Source organism: Hirundo rustica, chromosome 2, assembly GCF_015227805.2.
Source record: "Hirundo rustica isolate bHirRus1 chromosome 2, bHirRus1.pri.v3, whole genome shotgun sequence".
NCBI lineage: Eukaryota > Metazoa > Chordata > Aves > Passeriformes > Hirundinidae > Hirundo > Hirundo rustica.
In genome coordinates, this window is record NC_053451.1 from 102459619 (window position 1) to 102465297 (window position 5679).

Here is a 5679-nt window from a genome sequence, read left to right on the forward strand (position 1 = left end):
CCTTACACTGTACTTTTTTTGTCCTTGCTCTTAAAAAGATGTGTGCATGTGTTTTGCCTTCTGCCACTAAATCTACATGCATAAATCTTCATAAAAGGGCTTTATAAAAAGACTCTCTAAACATAACTAGTTGTGATTTCATTTCAAGTTACAAAGCTTTCCTGGAACCATGAAACTGTACATACCAGAAAATCAAAACAATTCAAGTATTTATTGTTTGCTAGAAAAAATAATGTCAGTTATGTAAACTGGATTGCAATTTGACTTATGAAAGTATGGCTTCGATCTGTGTGTGGTCCTTTTTCCCTCCTTCCCTCCTCTCCTTCCAATTAATTAATATATGGATATTTGTCAGATATTTTGTGACACAAACTCTAATTCTCTATTATATATTCAGGTGCTTACAGAAAAAAAAAAAAAAAAAAGGAAAAAAAAAAGCCAGGAATCGCATCTTCCACAATGTGCAGTTTATGAAGCCATCTAATTTTTGAAAACAATGAATTGGTCAGAGTAGAAAACAGTAACTATTTCTTAGTCTTTTTCTTCCTTTAAAGGTGTTAACAAGCTGGAGAATAGGGAATCAAATTTTACAGTTCATTAAGCATGTCTCTTGTTTTTCTTGTAAGTGGGATCTCTTCATGTAAGCAACAATGCAAAGAAGAATATGAGTATTTGCATGCTGAATCTCTATACATTTAAACAGCAAGCTTCTCAAGTACATTCCAAGCATGTCTGATACCATAGTCAGGAAACATGCTCCACCAGTTGCTTGCCATTAAAGTCTTCTTTGATTTTGCAAAGAAAGTAAATAAAAAGAATTGTTATGAGGAACAATGGGTGAGATTCACTTGAGCTGGTTTGGGAAAAGCTAAATCACAGTTTTCCAGCCAACCATTTGCATGGGTTTCCAAAGCTTTACTTGGCGATATATGGAGTGTTTCCACTGTCAATGGAAAGCAGCTGCCAGCCAGATCTCATGCCTTTTGGGCCAAGACAAGTCTGACATGATCTCAACCCTCTGAGACATAACACATGAATTTGAGTGACTAGTATTTGGTTGTACTGCTCAAATAAAAATTCCCAGGATCTCCTAAATACTAAAATATTGGGAGAATTTTTTTACTGGAGGTTATGTATTACATCATATTATACATGACAATTTATGCCAATTTATATCCTGAACAAAAATATACCTATCATCCATATTACTGTTATTTCCATTAGCACATCTTTGGAAGTAGTATTTTTTGGGGTTTGGTTTTCTGTTTTTTGGTTGTTTTTTTCTTACTACGACCTCTGTCTCCCTCCCACACGTGATCACACAATTGTTTGCAGGATTGCTGCTGGCTGATTTCAGAGTAAGTAATTGCATTGCTAGTTGGGTGGGGAGGGAAGGAGGACCACACACAGATCTAAGCCATAGTTTGATAAGTCAGATTTCAGTTCCGTTTACATTACTGACTAATTTTTCCAGCAAGAAACAAATACTTGAATTGTTCAGATTCTGATACTGATATGTAGCATTTCTTAGTTGAAGGGAAGCTTTGTAACCTGTAATGATGTCACAACTTCCATGTAAACAGGAAGGTTGAATCTCTCTTCCTACCATATTTGTATGGCTTTTGTTATCATTAAGTGCCTCTTAGTCTGAACTAATGTACCCTCACAAGAATTTTAAAGCACACAAAGGCCGTAAATGTCAGTGCACAAGGCGCACTGGACTGTGCAGAAAGTTGCTCTGGCACATGGGGTGGATTAAAGCTCCCCATAAGGACAGAGAGCAGCGGAGTAAGTCAGTGGGGTTGGCACTGCTGAGTGCAGAATACCTGCATGGAGCAGGCAGACACCTGAGCACCCCCTGTATTCCCCAGAGGCGAACAGGGATGGTCAGCTCACACCTGGTACACCTCTAGGCTCACACTTTGCAGGCATCAGAGGTGTGGATTTCCCTGCCTCCTCCCTCAGCTTATGGTGGCTCACTTCTTTCATGTCTTGGAGACAACATGTTGGAGATAACGCTGGGGTAGACTGGTTGTGAACACAGCCACTGTGTCATTTCTTATGAGAGTGGGCTGTATGGAGAGAGGAATGCAAGTTTTAAAGGTCAAGGAAGAAGAGAAAATTGTCCAAAGGAGAAAAAAAATAATATAAAAAGCAGCTGTGTGTGTTGGCAGTAAGAGGTGTGGCTGGTGAGACAGACTGTTGTGTTCTGGACAGTGTGTGTTTCCAAAATCTTCCTGCCAGGATCCACCTTAGAAAAACTTTGAAGAATTCGCTGATGCATCAACAAAGATCAAATGGTGTCTGGTGAAGTGCTGGCAAAGGGCATATGTGTTGTGATGAAACATCACAAGTATTGAGCTGGTCAGTTACAAATGAGCATCTTCAGGCATAGGAAAATCCACAATTAGCACAAATTATTCACAGTGCTTTCATTTTCTTGTCAGGATAACATCTCTCCTGTTCAAGTTCAGCTAGAAGCCAGCTGTTCTTCCATAAGCTAGGTTGAAGACATTTTATCATGAGAGTTATATAGTTAAATACAGCAATAGTAAGGTATGGCCCTACATCCTCTTCACATGGCTGGCACCATTTCCTCAGAGCAGTACCTTGTATTTGGCTGGAAATACAGAAAAAGGCCAGTGACATCTCGGGACTCTCCAGGTGATGTAATTTGCTGTCGAAGGGTCATTCACTCTCTGCTCTGCAGAGCCTTCTCAAGAGGTCTTGCTTAATTGTTGAGCTACTACAGCTATTTGCCACTTTAAGCTGGGCTGCAAGATTCAGTTGGTGAAATAGTCTTGCCCTCCTGCATAACAATATGTTTTAAAATAAGAAAATAAGAACAGAAATATAAATTTTCTGTCTCTAAAAGAAAAAAGATTTATCAAAGACACTCCATCCTTAAACACAAGTATCAATTATTCACCTGCTAATAGCTGTGTTTAACAACCCATTCAGCATTCCACACGTTGAGAAGGCACGAGCAGATCTTCATTTTGGATTAGAGGAATTAAGACTTTGCATGTTTTGTGCAAGTGAGAAGGAGGCACAGATATGTGGTGTGAAGATGATAAAGCATCTCAAAAAAAGATTTTAAAAAGAGGTAACAATGTTCAGTTAACACGAACAGAAGTGACGAGCTAGTGATTTTTTTTTCCTTACAGGCCATAATGGAACTATTTTCTTGTAAAAATGTTATGTAAAATTATTACACTTGGATTTCATGGGGTTTTTTCCTGAATTAATAGTAAAGAAGCATATAAACCTTAAATCACATTGACTTCCCAAATGTTTTGCGTTTAGGAACACAGGTAACAATGCTGGCCCAACCTTGCTAATGGTACAGGATGGAAACAAACAGCAGGTAGTCTGATTTCTCCTGGGCCAGGCCATGTCTATGCACCAAAGGTGCTGTGAAGAGAACCTGTCGACTCCTCTGTGGGTCACAGATATTTACGAGGACCACCTTGTAAATATCTGTGATTAGCTTATTCCTTCAAATTCCCCAAAGTACTGCTGGGAAGAAAGTCTGCAAAAAACCAGTATGAGACACACAACCAACCTTCCGGCTGAGATGTACCAAGCCCTCCCACCTCGGCGGTGACCTGCAAAGAGAACATTTACAGCGTCACTGCTGACAAAGGAGTAATAAAGAGGAATCTAGTCTCCATGAACAAGGGGCTCTTTGTCCTTCACGTTGAAGCAAAGACTATAGCCAACACGGTGAGACGCTGCTCTCTCAGACCGTCATGGCTAATTGATTAGGTCTCACTGCAGGGTATCGAATTACGCCATTTCTTTTCTGTGGTACCCACGTGGCACGTTCAGCAGCAGGTGGAACTTTGAAAACACTACTGGTGAGGGATGCCCCCGTCCCTGGCAGCGTTCAAGGCCACGTCGGATGGGGCATCGAGCAACCTGGTCTAGCGGGAGGCGTCCCTGCCCACGGCAGGGAGATGGGAACGCGACGTTCTTTAAGGTCCCTTCCAACCCAAGCCGTTCCGTGATTGTACGATCCGGGAGAAACCCGCGAGCTGCCGAGCGCCGTTCCGCAGCGGGGCAAGAGCAGGACGCCGGAGGGGCCGCGGGGAGGGCAGAGGCGGGGCCGGCGGCAGCGGCCGGGGCACTGCGGAGCCGGCGCGGCGCTCACCGGGCGGGGACTGCACCTTCTCCGCCGCAGCGCGGCACCGCCCCCGGCCCCGCCACACCTCCCGCCCCACCTCCCGTCCCCCCGGCCGTCCCCCCGCTCCCCGGCGGCGCGGCGTCCGCTGCCCCGCCGAGCGGCTGTGCCTGCGCCGCCCCGCCATGGAGCAGGGGCCGGCGGGGGGGTCCGGCCCTGCAGCCGCCGCCGGCGCCGGGGGTCTGCTCCTGCCCCTGAGCGAGACCGAGCAGCAGCGCTACTCCGAGCTCTTCTCGCGGTGCTGCCCGCCCCCCGAGGCGGCCGCCGGGGGCAGCAGCGTGGGCGAGCTGTTCCGGGCCTCCCAGCTGCCCCCGGACACGCTGCACCAGGTGGGTCCGGGGGTGTCCGCTCCAGCTCCCCCCGGAGCTGCGAAGTGCGGGCGGGTTGGGGGTGTGCGGGACGGAACTAGCTCTCGCAGCTCTCGGCAGAGGGGCTGGCGCTGCCTCCGCCGGGAAGTTGGGGGCTGCGGGCGGGACGGTGCCCCTGCGCCGTCCGCGGGGCCGGGACGAGGCACAGCCCCGTCGGCGGCGGGGCAGAGCGGAGCGCGGCCGGTCCCGCCCCGCAGCGGCGGTGCTGGGGCTGCTCCGCGCCCGCTCGCCTCCTTCACACAGGCGCTGGCGGTGCCGGCGCGCAGCGCTCCGCCGTTCTGCCCTCGGGGGCCGGGTGCGTGAGGGGCCGCCCGCTCTGCCCTCCGCGCTGCCCTCTGTGCCCCTCCGCGCTGCCCTCTGTGCCCCCTCTGTGCCCCTCCGCGCCGGGCTGGGCACCCGAGAGCGCTGCGCACCCCGCGGGCTCTGGGCCGGCTCTCCCTGTCAGGTCGGTAGTGCTGTCGCCTTTCTCAAAAGAGCTCCGAAAAGTCATAAAGGCAGTTGTAAGAAAGGACGTGCCGTGTGCTAAATTCCTGGTTTACCGCTGAGGTGTTTTGTTTTTTTTTTTTTTCCTAAATGTTGTTTCAGGGGAAAAAAAGATCCGCAGGTGAAATGCTGCGGTGTTTTATGTCAGTTCTTAAGCGCGAATGCAAGGTGCGAAGTGCGAGGGTCCCCCCGCCAGGGCACAGAGCCCCAGAAGTGGTGCCCAGCAGGGGCTGTGAGGCGGAGCCCCGCTGCTTCTGGAGGAAAAGCTTGTCCGGGGTGGGAGAAGGCTTGTGCCAGCCAGTCTACAGGAACAGGGAGGAACCGGACTTGGGTGGGTCTTAAGCACCTGTGAATTCGTAATTTAACTAGCACATTGTAGTTGTCTAATACTTCCTAAACAGAGAGGGGATATTCCTGGTTGTTTATTTATTTATTAATTTAACTTTTATTTTCAGGAATTTTGTTCTTCAATGGCTTTTACTTGTCAAGCAGAAAAAAATTATGTTGAAATGGAGGTCATGTACCTGGGCGCTGTCCAAAAGTAGTGAACTCTACTGCTGTCCTGATAGCTGGCAGATCATCTCTTAATGGGTTATATAAATTCATATTGCGCAGGGGATTCCAAATTAAAATTGTGGTGTTTCA

The 5679-nt window shown here is 48.0% G+C and overlaps 1 long non-coding RNA gene across 1 annotated transcript; it reads right to left on the reverse strand.

Annotated features, from left to right (window-relative positions):
• Positions 1 to 571: 571 nt before the first annotated feature.
• Positions 572 to 4077, reverse strand: LOC120749035 (uncharacterized). The gene is made up of 3 exons (XR_005699502.2): positions 3819 to 4077; positions 3566 to 3608; positions 572 to 2809 (listed from the first exon to the last, which is right to left on the reverse strand). It is a non-coding gene; the product is annotated as an uncharacterized LOC120749035 (long non-coding RNA).
• Between the last annotated feature and the right edge of the window lie 1602 nt (positions 4078 to 5679).